The following is a 13,919-nucleotide window of genomic DNA, read 5'->3' on the forward strand; positions in this document are numbered from 1 at the left end:
GATGAGGACTTTGGTAGGTAGGTGAAGTTACATGAAGTCATACGTGAATCAATTCCATTTAGTCACTACACTCATCGCTGGATGGACACGTTGTCGATTTTTGAGTAGACCATTGACATGTCTTTCACTACGGTTTTTAAAAGATTCCTTTGCAGCGGTGTCCAGAATAAATTAGAAGCCGGGCACGGCGGCTCATGCCTGTAATCCCAGCACTCTGGGAGGCAGAGGTGGGTGGATCATGAGGTCGGGAGATCGAGATCATCCTGGCTAACACGGTGAAACCCCGTCTCTATTAAAAATACAAAAAATTAGCCGGGTGAGGTGGTGCGGACCTGTCATCCCAGCACTCTGGGAGGCTGAGGCACGCAGATCACCTGAGGTTGGGTGTTCGAGACCAGCCTGACCAACATGGTGAAACCCCGTCTCTACTAAAAATATAAAAATTAGCCAGGTGTGGTGGTACATGCCTGTAATCCCAGCACTCTGGGAGGTCGAGGTGGGCAGATCACTTGAGGTCAGGAGTGTAGGGAAAAGAAAGAGAGATTGTTACTGTGTCTATGTAGAAAGGGAAGACATAAGAAATTCCATTTTGACCTGTACCTTGAACAATTGCTTGGCTGAGATGCTGTTAATTTGCCACTTTGCCCCAACTTTGAGCTCACAGAAACCTATGTGTTGTATGGAATCAAGGTGTAAGGGATCTAGGGCTATGCAGGATATGCCGTGCTAACAAAATTTTGCAGGCAGTATGCTTGGTAAAAGTCATCGCCATTCTCTGGTCTCAATAACGGGCACCACGCGCTGTGGAAAGCCGCAGGGACCTCTGCCCTGGAAAGCCGGGTATTGTCCAAGGTTTCTCCCCATGTGAGAGTCTGAAATATGACCTCGTGGGATGGGGAAGACCTGACCGTCCCCCAGTCCGACACCCGTGAAGGGTCTGTGCTGAGGACAATTAGTAAAAGAGGAAAGCCTCTTGCAGTTAAGACAGAGGAAGGCCACTGTCTCGTGCTTGCCCCTGGGAATGTCTCGGTATAAAACCCGATGGTACATTTGCTCAATTCTGAAATGGGAGAAAAACCGCCCTGTGGCGGGAGGTGAGACATGTTGGCAGCAATGCTGCTCTGTTATCCTTTGCTCCACTGAGATGCTTGGGCGGAGAGAAACACAAATCTGGCCGACGTGCACATCCAGGCATAGCACCTCCCCTTGAACTTAATTATGACGCAGATTCTTTTGCTCCTGTGTTTTCTTGCTGACCTTCTCCCTGTTATGATCCTGCTCTTCTACCGCATTCCTCTTGCTGAGATAATGAAAATAATAATAATAAAAAAAAACCTGAGGGAACTCAGAGACCGGTGCCGGTGCAGGTCCTTGGTGTGCAGAGTGCCGGTCTCCCGGGCCCACTGTTGTTTCTCTCTATACTTTGTCTCTGAGTCTTATGTCCTTTGTCAGTCTCTCGTGCCACCTGACGAGATATACCCACGGGTGTGGAGGGGCAGGCCACCCCTTCAGGGAGTTCGAGACCAGCCTGACCAACACGGTGAAACCCCATCTCTACTAAAAATACAAAAATTAGCCGGGCGTGGTGGTGCGTGCCTGTCATCCCAGCACTCTGAGAGGCCGAGGCGGGCGGACCACTTGAGGTCGGGAGTTCGAGACCAGCCTGGCCAACGTCGTAAAACCCCGTCCCTACGAAAAATACGAAAATTAGCCGGGTGTGGTGGTGGGTGGACCACTTGAGGTCGGGAGTTCGAGACCAGCCTGGCCAACGTCGTAAAACCCCGTCCCTACGAAAAATACGAAAATTAGCCGGGTGTGGTGGTGGGTGGACCACTTGAGGTCGGGAGTTCGAGACCAGCCTGGCCAACGTCGTAAAACCCCGTCCCTACGAAAAAGACGAAAATTCGCCGGGTGTGGTGGTGGGTGGACCACTTGAGGTCGGGAGTTCGAGACCAGCCTGGCCAACGTCGTAAAACCCCATCCCTACGAAAAAGACGAAAATTAGCCGGGTGTGGTGGTGGGTGGACCACTTGAGGTCGGGAGTTCGAGACCAGCCTGGCCAACGTCGTAAAACCCCGTCCCTACGAAAAATACGAAAATTAGCCGGGTGTGGTGGTGGGTGGACCACTTGAGGTCGGGAGTTCGAGACCAGCCTGGCCAACGTCATAAAACCCCGTCCCTACGAAAAATACGAAAATTAGCCGGGTGTGGTGGTGGGTGGACCACTTGAGGTCGGGAGTTCGAGACCAGCCTGGCCAACGTCGTAAAACCCCGTCCCTACGAAAAATACGAAAATTAGCTGGGTGTGGTGGTGGGTGGACCACTTGAGGTCGGGAGTTCGAGACCAGCCTGGCCAACATCGTAAAACCCCGTCCCTACGAAAAATACGAAAATTAGCCGGGTGTGGTGGTGGGTGGACCACTTGAGGTCGGGAGTTCGAGACCAGCCTGGCCAACGTCGTAAAACCCCGTCTCTACGAAAAATATGAAATTTAGCCAGGTAAGGTGGCACACACGTGTAATTTCAGCAAATCAGGAGGCTGAGGCAGGAGAATCGCTTGAACCCGAGAGGCGGAGGTTGCAGTGAGCCGAGATGGTGCCACTATACTCCAGCGTGAGTGACAGACTGTGTCTCAGCGGGGGAAAAAAGAGTAAATTGTAGAGAACAACTGTGTAAACTGGTAGGATAGGAGATGGTTGCAGGAATGCTGGTCAGAAGATCGTGACGTGGAGTTAACAAAGGAGGTGGTACACACTGCTTAGTTCTGAATTTTTTGAAATTCTTGAATGAGTTTCTTACTGGAGTGAAATATATATATAACCTAAAATTTACCTTTTTAACCATTTTTATTTATTTATTTGAAAAGGAGTCTCACTCTGTCACCCAGGCTGGAGTGCAGTGGCGTAATCTCGGCTCACTACAACCTCCACCTCCCAGGTTCAAGTGATTCTCCTGCCTCAGCCTCCTGAGTAGCTGGGACTACAGGCACCTGCCACCACGCCTGGCTAATTTTTGTATTTTTAGTAGAGATGGGTTTTCACCGTGTTGGCCAGGCTGGTCTCAAACTCCTGTTTTTAAACATTTTTAAACGTATCGTTCAGTAGCATTAAGGACATTCTCATTATTGTGCAATTTTCAGCACTCTCCATCTCCAAAGCTTGTTTCTTTCCCCACTGAAACTACGTCCTCGTTAAACACTCTCAGGGCCAGGCACAGTGGCTCACACCTATAATCCCAGTGCTTTGGGAGGCCGAGGCAGGTGGATCGCCTGAGGTCAGGAGTTCGAGACCAGCCTGGCCAAGATGGTGAAACCCCGTCTCTACTAAAAATATAAAAATTAGCCGGGTGTGGTGGCAGGTGTCTGTAATCCCAGCTACTCGGGAGGTTGAGGCAGGAGAACCGTCGGAACGTGGGAAGCGGAGGTTGCAGTGAGCCGAGATCGTGCTGCTGCATTGCAGCCTGGGCGGCAGAGTGAGACTCCCTCTCAACAAACAAACAAAAACAAACAAACAAAAGACCAGTCTCTCCCCATTCCCCTCCCACAGCCCCTGGCTGTAAGAGTTAAAGAGGAAAGAATGATCGCCATTCTAACTGGTGTGAGATGGTATCTCATTATGGTTTTGATTTGCATTTCTCTGATGGCCAGTGATGATGAGCATTTTTTCATGTGTCTGCTGGCTGTATGAATGTCTTTTTTTAAGAAGTGTCTGTTCATATCCTTTGCCCACTTTTTGATGGGGCTGTTTGTTTTTTTCTTGTAAATTTGTTTGAGTTCTTTGTAGGTTCTGGATATTAGCCCTTTGTCAGATGAGTAGATTGCAAAAATTTCCTCCCATTCTGTAGGTTGCCTGTTCACTCTGATGGTAGTTTCTTTTGCTGTGCAGAAGCTCTTTAGTTTAATGAGATCCCATTTGTCAATTTTGGCTTTTGTTGCCGTTGCTTTTGGTGTTTTAGACATGAAGTCCTTGCCCATGCCTATGGCCTGAATGGTATTACTGGGTATATACCCAAAGGATTATAAGTCATGCTGCTGTAAAGACACATGCACACGTATGTTTATGGTGGCACTATTCACAATAGCAAAGACTTGGAACCAACCCAAATGTCCATCAGTGACAGACTGGATTAAGAAAATGTGGCACATATACACCATGGAATACTATGTAGCCATAAAAAAGGATGAGTTTGTGTCCTTTGTAGGGACATGGATGCAGCTGGAAACCACCATTCTCAGCAAACTATCACAAGAACAGAAAACCAAACACCGCATGTTCTCACTCATAGGTGGGAATTGAACAAGGAGATCACTTGGACACAGGAAGGGGAACATCACACACCGGGTCCTATTGTGGGGAGAGGGGAGGGGGGAGGGATAGCATTAGGAGATATACCTAATGTAAATGACGAGTTAATGGATGCAGCACACCAACATGGCACATGTGTACATATGTAACAAACCTGCACATTGTGCACATGTACCCTAGAACTTAAAGTATAATAATAAAAAAAAAAAAAAAGGAAAGAAACAGGAAAAGCGGCTTAACAGTTAAAGTCACGTTTATTTTGGTGAATAAACCTGAGAGGCGATTTTGGTTAGGAGCACATTACAAACTAAGAGTTTTTAATGGTTTAGGGCGGGAGAGCTTATTACAGGCTTGGAATGTTTTTGTTTTTTTTGTTTTGTTTTGTTTTGCTTATTTGGGAGGGAGAGTTTTGTGTTTGTTGGTTTTTTGTTTGTTTGTGTTTGTTTGTTTGTTTTAAGATGGAGTTTAACTCTTGTCACCCAGGCTGGAGTGCAGTGGTGTGATCTCGGCTCACTGCACCCTCCGCTTCCCGGGTTCAAGCGATTCTCCTGCCTCAGCCTCCTGAGTAGCTGGAATTACAGGCACGCACCACTGCGCCCGGCTAATTTTGTGCTTTTAGTAGAGACGGGGTTTCGCCATGTTGGTCAGGCTGGTCTCGAACTCCCAACCTCAGGTTATCCGCCCGCCTCGGCCTCCCAAAGTGCTGGGATTATAGGTGTGAAACACTGTGCCTGGCCTGTTTGTTTTTTTCCTTTTTTTTTTTTTTGCAGCTGCAGGCATACCCACCCCCAAGTATCCTTTCTGCTTTTTAATTTTAGTGTACCTAAAAGGAAGGGATGGTTTTTATTAGGGCCCTCTGTTTACTGGGGTCCATTGTATGAGTTTGAAGTTTGGTGGTTACCCAAGAAATTTTTCTCCCTCCCTTTGGGCCTGAGCTGTTTTATTTGTGTTTTATGGTTTGCTTTTTCTGGCTGCTTGTTGTTAGAAGAGAAGTGATGCATGAGGTTAGCAAGGGAGCACGAACTTAAAGGATCTAGAACTAGAAATACCATATGACCCAGCCATCCAATTACTGGGTATATACCCAAAGGATTACAAATCATGCTGCTGCAAAGACACATGCACACGTATGTTTATTTGGCACTATTCACAATAGCAAAGACTTAGAACCAACCCAAATGCCCATCAATGGTAGACTGGATGAAGAAAACGTGGCACACAGACACCATGGAATACTATGCAGCCATGAAAAAGGATGAGTTCACGTCCTTTGCAGGGACATGGATGAAGCTGGAAACCATCATTCTCAGCAAACTATCACGCTGCCTTGGCCTCCCAAAGTGCTGGGATGACAGGTGTCAGCCACTGCACCCGGACTGTTTATGATTTAACTTTTTAATTGACCACCAATTGTACAGATGTACCATGTACAACATGATGTTTTGAAATACGTATACATCGTGAAATGGCTAAATTGAGTAAAATAACATTTGAATAACCTCACATACTTATCGTTTTTGTGAGAGAACCCTTGACATGTACTCTATTAGTGGTTTTCAGGAATATAATGCATGGTGGCTGGGCGCGGTGGCTCACGCCTGTCATCCCGGCACTTTGGGAGGCTGAGGGTGAGTGGATCAGTTCAGTCCAGGAGTTCAAGACCAGCCTGGCTGCTATGTTGAAACCCCGCCTCTACCAAAAATACAAAAATTAGCTGGACGTGGTGGCACATGCCTGTAATCCCAGCTACTCGGGAGGCTGAGGCAGGAGAATCACTTGAACCCGGGAGGTGGAGGTTGCAATGAGCCGAGATCACACCACTGCACTCCAGCCTGGGTGACAGAGCGAGACTCTGTCTCAAAAAAAAAAAAAAGCATAATGCTTTGTTATGAACTATAGTCACCATGATGTACAATAGAGCTCTTCAATGTATGCATTCTAACTAAACTTTGTATTTTGTTTTTTGGTTTGTTTGTTTGTTTTTTGGAGACAGAGTCTCGCTCTGTTGCCCGGGCTGGAGTGCAGTGGTGCGATCTCGGCTCACTGCAACCTCCGCCTCCCGGGTTCAAGTGATTCTCCTGCCTCAGCCTCCCAAGTAGCTGGGACTTCAGGCGCCTGCCACCACGCCCGGCTAATTTTTTGTATTTTTAATAGAGATGGGGTTTCACCGTGTTAGCCAGGATGGTCTCCATCTCTTGACCTTGTGATCTGCCTGCCTTGGTCTCCCAAAATGCTGGGATTACAGGTGTGAGCCGCCGTGCCTGGTCACGTTGTATCTTTTGACCAGCATCTTCCAACCTTCCCCAGCCCCTGGTAACCACCATTCTATGATTCTATGATTTATGGTTCTATGGTCTGATTCTATGAGTTCAATTTTTTTTTTTTGATTCTACGTAGAAGTGACATCATGTGGTATTTGTCTTTCTGTGACTGGCTTATTTCAGTGAACATAATGTCCTCCAGGTTCAACCATGTGGTCAGAAATGATAGGATTGTCTTCTTTTTAAAGCCTGAATAGTGTTCTACCATAAAGATATATATATACACACATATAGATCTATATGTTCTACCATAAAGATATATATATCTCTACGTAGATATACATATATCACATTTTCTTCATGCATTCATCTGTTGATGACCACTTGGGTTATCCCATACCTTAACTATTGTAAATAACACAAAGACTTCCTATTCCTTTTCATGGCTGAGTAATATTCCCCATATGGTTCGACCATGTTCTATTCTTCCATTCATCTATTGATAGACACTTGGCTTATCCTATATCTTAGCTATTGTGAATAACACAAAGACTTCCTATTCCTTTTCATGGCTGAGTAATATTCTCCATATGAGTGGACCATGTTCTGTTCCTCCATTCATCTATTGATAGACACTTGGCTTATCCTATATCTTAGCTATTGTGAATAACACAAAGACTTCCTATTCCTTTTCATGGCTGAGTAATATTCCCCATATGGGTGGACCATGTTCTGTTCCTCCATTCATCTATTGATAGACACTTGGCTTATCCTATATCTTAGCTATTGTGAATAACACAAACACTTCCTATTCCTTTTCATGGCTGAGTAATATTCCCCATATGGGTGGACCATGTTCTGTTCCTCCATTCATCTATTGATAGACATTTAAGTTATCCTATATCTTAGCTATTGTGAATAACACAAAGACTTCCTATTCCTTTTCATGACTGAGTAATATTCTCCTGTATGGGTGGACCATGTTCTGTTCCTCCATTCATCTGTTGATGGGCACTTGGGTTATCCCATAACTTAGCTATTGTGAATAATGCGAAGACTTCATATTCCTTTTCATGGCTGAGTAATAATCCCCATGTATGGGTGGACCATGTTCTCTTCCTCCATTCATGTAATGATAGACACTTGGGTTATCCCATATCTTAGCTATGGATGCAGTGAGGACTTCATTCCCTTTTTATGGCTGAATAATATTCCCCTGTATGGGTGAACCATGATCTATTCCTCCATTCATCTGTTGATGGGCACTGGAGTTATCCCATACCTTAGCTATTGTGAATAACACAAAGAATTCCTATTCCTTTTCATGGCTGAGTAATATTCCTCTGTATGGGTGGACCACCTTCTATTCTTCTATTCATCTGTTAATGGGCACTAGAGTTATCTCATACCTTAACTGTTGTGAATAAAAGACTTCATATTCTTTTTCATAGCTGATTAATATTCCACCGTATGGGTGGACCATGCTCTATTCCTCAAATCATCTATTGATGGACACTTAGGTTATCCTATATCTTAGCTATTGTGAATAACACAAAGACTTCCTATTCTTTTTCATGGCTGAGTAATATTTCCCTATGTGGGTGGACCATGATCTATTCTTCCATTCATCTACTGTTAGACATTTAAGTTATCCTATATCTTAGCTATTGTGAATAACACAAGGACTTCCTATTCCTTTTCATGGCTGAGTAATATTCCCCTGTATGGGTGGACCATGTTCTGTTCCTCAAATCATCTATTGATAGACACTTATGTTGTCCTATATCTTAGCTATTGTGAATAACACAAAGACCTCCTATTCCTTTTCTTGGCTGAGTAATATTCCCCTGTATGGGTGGACCATGTTCTATTCTTCCATTCATCTGTCGATGGACACTAGGGTTATCCCATACCTTAGCTGTTGTGAATAAAACAAAGACTTCCTATTCCTTTTCATGGCTGAGTAATATTCCCCTGTATGGGTGGACCATGTTCTATTCTTCCATTCATCTGTCGATGGACACTAGGGTTATCCCATACCTTAACTGTCATGAATAAAACAAAGACTTCTTATTCCTTTTTATGGCTGAGTAATATTCCCCTGTATGGGTGGACCATGTTCTATTCTTCCATTCATCTGTCGATGGACACTAGGGTTATCCCATACCTTAGCTGTTGTGAATAAAACAAAGACTTCATATTCCTTTTCATGGCTGAGTAATATTCCCCTGTCTGGGTGGACCATGCTTTCTTCCTCCATTCATGTAATGATAGACACTTGGGTTATCCCAGAACTTACCTATTGTGAATAACACAAAGACTTGCTCTTCCTTTTCATGGCTGGGTAAGAGTCTCTACAGGTGGACCATATTCTGTTCCTCCATGTTCATAGACACTTGGGTTATCCCATATCCAAGCTATTGTAACTAATACAGTGAGGATTTCATTCCCTTTTTATGGCTGAATAATATTCGAGATACAAGATGTCAAGGTACGATGATGAAGTTTATGACTTCCCAGTTTTTTCTTTTTCTTAGAAAGCAGCCAAGAACTAACATGTTTCCTACACTTTCTATTCTCCTTTCCAATGAAGAGTCTCTCTGAGATTTCATTAGGAAAAATACCCCAATTTCCTTACATGCCAATGTATAGAGAACAAGTAGAGATCAAGATGGAAGATTAGAGATCAATTGACCTTTTAGTTTGTCAGTGTCTTGTATATGAACAAAAGCATGTTTTAAAGTAGCCATGTGATTTGAAAAATCTGCGGATGGAAAGCATTTTGAAACATTGGAGGCTGGGTGTAGCGGCTCACACCTGTCATCCCAGCACTTTGGGAGGCCAAGGCAAGCAGATCACGTGAGGTTAGGAGTTTGAGACCATCCTGGCTAACATGGTGAAACCCCGTCTCTACAAAAAATACAAAAAATTAGCCAGGCATGGTGGTGGGCTCTTGTCATCCCAGCTACTTGGGAGGCTGAGGCAGGAGAATCGCTTGAACCCGGGAGGCAGGGGTTGCAGTGAGCCGAGCTCGCGCCACTGCACTCCTGCCTGGGCGACAGAGCAAAATTCCATCTAAAAAAAAAAAAAAAAAAGAGAAATCTTTCTGGGATTATGCCAGAGGCTCCAAGGCAAAGATAAGTTATTCCATGGGCATGTCCTATTTCAAAACTATCGACTTAGGTGAACCTTGTATAAGTACCTCATTCCTAACCAGCATGCTGTATGAAACATGCTTATGCCAGTATTTGAATCTCTTTTTGTCTTTCCTCTTTGATTTCTAGGTTGGTAATAAAAATGAGAATACGATGCCACTGCCTAAAAATTAAAATTCATATGGGGGATGGGTACTGTCCGGATATTTTAAAAGACTGTGTTTTATTAAAAATCCCCAGTGAGAGAAAGATAAACCATTTAAAAAAAAAGCTGTATGAAACAGACTTAAAAAAACATCTTTGGAGCTAAGTGTCTATATCATGGTGAACTTTTAATTTACTTTGATTGAGACAGGGTCTAGGTCTGTCGCCCAGGCTGGAGTGCAGTAGTGTGATCATAGCTCACTGCAGCCTCAACTTCCCGGATTCAAGTGATCCTCCCACCTCAGCCTCCCTAGTAGCTGGGAATAAAGGTATGCACCACCACACCTGGCTAATGTTTGTACTTTTTATAGGGATGATGTCTTGCCATGTTGCCCAGGCTGGTCTTGAACTCCTGGACTCAAGCAGTCCTCCTGCCTCAGCCTCCCAAAGTGCTGGGATTAAACGTGAGTCACCACACCCAGCTGTGGTGAACTTTGAAAACCCTGTTGGCTTGTTTTTTTTTTTTTTTTCCTGTTTGCTCACTGTTTTCTTTTTATTCTTTTTATTCTTTTATTCTAATAGTCCATATTCTTAAGGTCCACAGTGATGTTTTAATACATACAATGTACAATGATTAGAGCAAGGTAATTATCCTATCCATCATCTCAAATGATTCTCATTTCTTTGTGTGAGTACATTCAATATTCCCCTGCTGAAAGCTATTTGAAACTACATATTATTTTTAACTGTAGCCATCCTACAGGGCTATAGACCACTAGAAATTATTTCTTATGTTTCCAAAATGAACATTATCATAATTACATGGCTTATATCAAGATCTCTTGCTTTTGGGCCTGGCGCGGTGGCTCCTGCCTGCAATCCCAGCACTTTGGGAGGCCGAGACGGGCGGATCACCTGAGGTCGGGAGTTTGAAACCAGCCTGACCCACATGAAGAAACTTATACTAAAAATACAAAATTAGCCAGGCGTGGTGGTGCATTGCTGTAATCCCAGCTACTTGGGAGGCTGAGGCAGGAGAATCGCTTGAACCCAGGAAGCCGAGGTTGCTGTGAGCCGAGATTGCGCCGTTGCACTCCAGCATGGACAACAAGAGCGGAATTTTGTCTCAAATGTAAAGATCTCTTGCTTTCTTCTAGTTCCTGTATTTGCATAATCCATTACTAGAGAAATTCAGGTTTCTCATAATGAATCTTCTGACTATCTAACCGTATTATTTATGAGTTAGCCATTCTTAATAGCTTTTAGGAAGTAAAATCAAGGTTGACTTTTTTTCTCTTTTGCTGTCAAACTTCTCATTGCTAACTGGAATATTTGTAGGACAATGGCAGATAACGTCAAGCCAGTCATCCACTTTGGCTTTGCATTTTAAAAATTGATAAATTAACCTTCTAAACCTTTAAAAAATTTTTATGTTATTTTACTTTAAGTTCTGGGATACATGTGCAGAACGTGCAGGTTTGCTACATAGGTATACATGTGCCAGGATGGTTTGCTGCACCCATCAACCCGTCATCTAGGTTTTAAGCCCTGCATGCAGGAGGTATGTGTCCTAATGCTCTCCCTCTCCTTGTCTCCCAGCCCCTGACAGGCCCCAGTGTGTGATGTTCCCCTCCCTGTGTCCACGTGTTCTCATTGTTCAACTCCCACTGATGAGTGAGAACATGTGGCGTTTGCTTTTCTGTTCCTGTGTGAGTTTGCTGAGAACGATGGCTTCCAGCTTCATCCATGTCCCTGCAGAGGACATGATCTCATTCGTTTTCACAGCTGCACCTTCTACACTTTTCAATTTTGGAAGCACTGCGGGCTTACAGGAGCATTACCAAAACAGTACAGACAGTCCTTCGCACCCCTCTCAGTCAGCTTCCTCTCCCATCTTACATAACCTGGGTGCGTTGATCAAAACGAGACGTCAACGTCGATGCAACGCAATTAGCAATTCTGCAGAATGCGTTTGCATTTCACCAGATCTTCCACGCAGGTCTATTATTCAGATTCAAGATGCCATTCAGCGTGCCATATTGCACTTACTCACCGCCTCATCTTGGCTTTCTGCAGTGTCTGCAGAGCTCCTCAAATGCCCCTTCTATTTTTTATTCTTATTTTTATTTTTATTTTACTTTTCTTGAGATGGAGTCTCGCTCTGTTGCCCAGGCCTGGAGTACAGTGGCGTGGTCTCAGCTCACTGCAACCTCCACCTCCCAGATTCACGCCATTCTCCTGCCTCAGCCTCCCGAGTAGCTGGGACTACAGGCGCCCGCCACCACGCCCGGCTAATTTTCTTGTATTTTTAGTAGAGATGGGGTTTCACCGTGTTAGCCAGGAGGGTCTCGATCTCCTGACCTTGTGATCCGCCCACCGTGGCCTCTCAAAGTGCTGGGATGACAGGCCTGAGCCACCGCGCCCGGCCACTTCCCTTGTTTTTAAGAGCTTGACGATTTTGAAGAGTCGTGGTACGGGTATGTTGAGAAGTGTCCATCACGTTTTTCCAGGTTCAGGCTGGGGGCTGAGGAGGGTGGGAAGCGGACCACAGAGGGAACTGGAGTCATCAATGCTGGCATCGCTGACGATGTCACGTTGACATCTCGTACCTGCCCACGCGACGTGGAGGTGGCCTCTGCCAGGTGTCTCCAGCACTGATGACTCAGCACAGGTGGCCTCTGCCAGGTGTCTCCAGCACTGATGACTCAGCACAGGTGGCCTCTGCCAGGTGTCTCCGGCACTGGTGACTCAGCACAGGTGGCCTCTGCCAGGTGTCTCCGGCACTGATGACTCAGCACAGGTGGCCTCTGCCAGGTGTCTCCAGCGTTGATGACTCAGTGGACATGACCTCTTCCAGGTGTCTCCAGCATTGATGACTCAGCAGACGTGACCTCTTCCAGGTGTCTCCAGTGTTGATGACTCAGGGGAGGTGGCCTCTGCCAGGTGTCTCTGCAGAGAAGTTGCCATGTTTCTCGTTCCATCATTTCCTCCTTGGAAGCCAGGGCAAACTATCCAAGCAGCTCTCACTTACAGGGGGTTGTATAATACTTGACTTCTCCTGCTCGGGGTGGGTGTACAAGTGTCTGGTGGAATAATAGGAATTCTTTTGTAAGGAAGGTTGGGCTCTTCTCCCATGTTTATGATTGATTCAATCCTTTAATGGACATAACATATGACTATAAAGGTATATATTATGTATGTACATATGTAATACATATAAATTATGCCATATACATCATATACATAGGAAAACAAACATATATCTATATATAATATTAGTATGATCTCTGTATAAACTCACATATACTAGTGTAAACTCATTAGTATAAAATATATTAGTATAATATGTATACTGTAAACTCATTAGTGTATTATATATTAGCATAATATGTATCTGAACTCATTAGTATAACTCATATATAGTAGAATAAACTCATTAGTACTGGTATAATATATTAGTATAAACTCATTACTAAGTCATATATACTAGTATAAACTCATTAGTATTTAAATAGTATAAATATAATATGTATTATAAATTCATTAGTATAAACACATATATACTGTAAACTCATTAGAAGTATAATATATAAGTAAAATAAATACATAGTACCATAAACTCTAGTATAAATTCATGTATATACTAGTATAAACTCATTAGTATTTGTATAATACATATTAGTATAATAGATATACATTAGTGTAAACTCATTAGTATAAACTCATATATAGTAGAATAAACCCATTACTATTTGTATAATACATATTAGTAATAATAATATAGGTATATAGGTATAGACTCATTAATAAATATATAGGTATAGACTCATTAGTATAAACTCATTAGTATAAACGTACATGCTAATATAAACTCATTAGTATAGGTGTAATATATATTAGTATTATAAATATATATCAACATAAACTCTAGTAGAACTAATATACATACTAGTATAAACTCATTAGTATTTGTATAATACTTATTAGTATAATAAATTATATATTAATGTAAACTCATTAGTATAAAATCATGTATATAGTATAATAAACCCAGT

The sequence above is a fragment of the Macaca mulatta genome, chromosome X, assembly GCF_049350105.2.
Source record: "Macaca mulatta isolate MMU2019108-1 chromosome X, T2T-MMU8v2.0, whole genome shotgun sequence".
Taxonomy (NCBI): Eukaryota; Metazoa; Chordata; class Mammalia; order Primates; family Cercopithecidae; genus Macaca; species Macaca mulatta.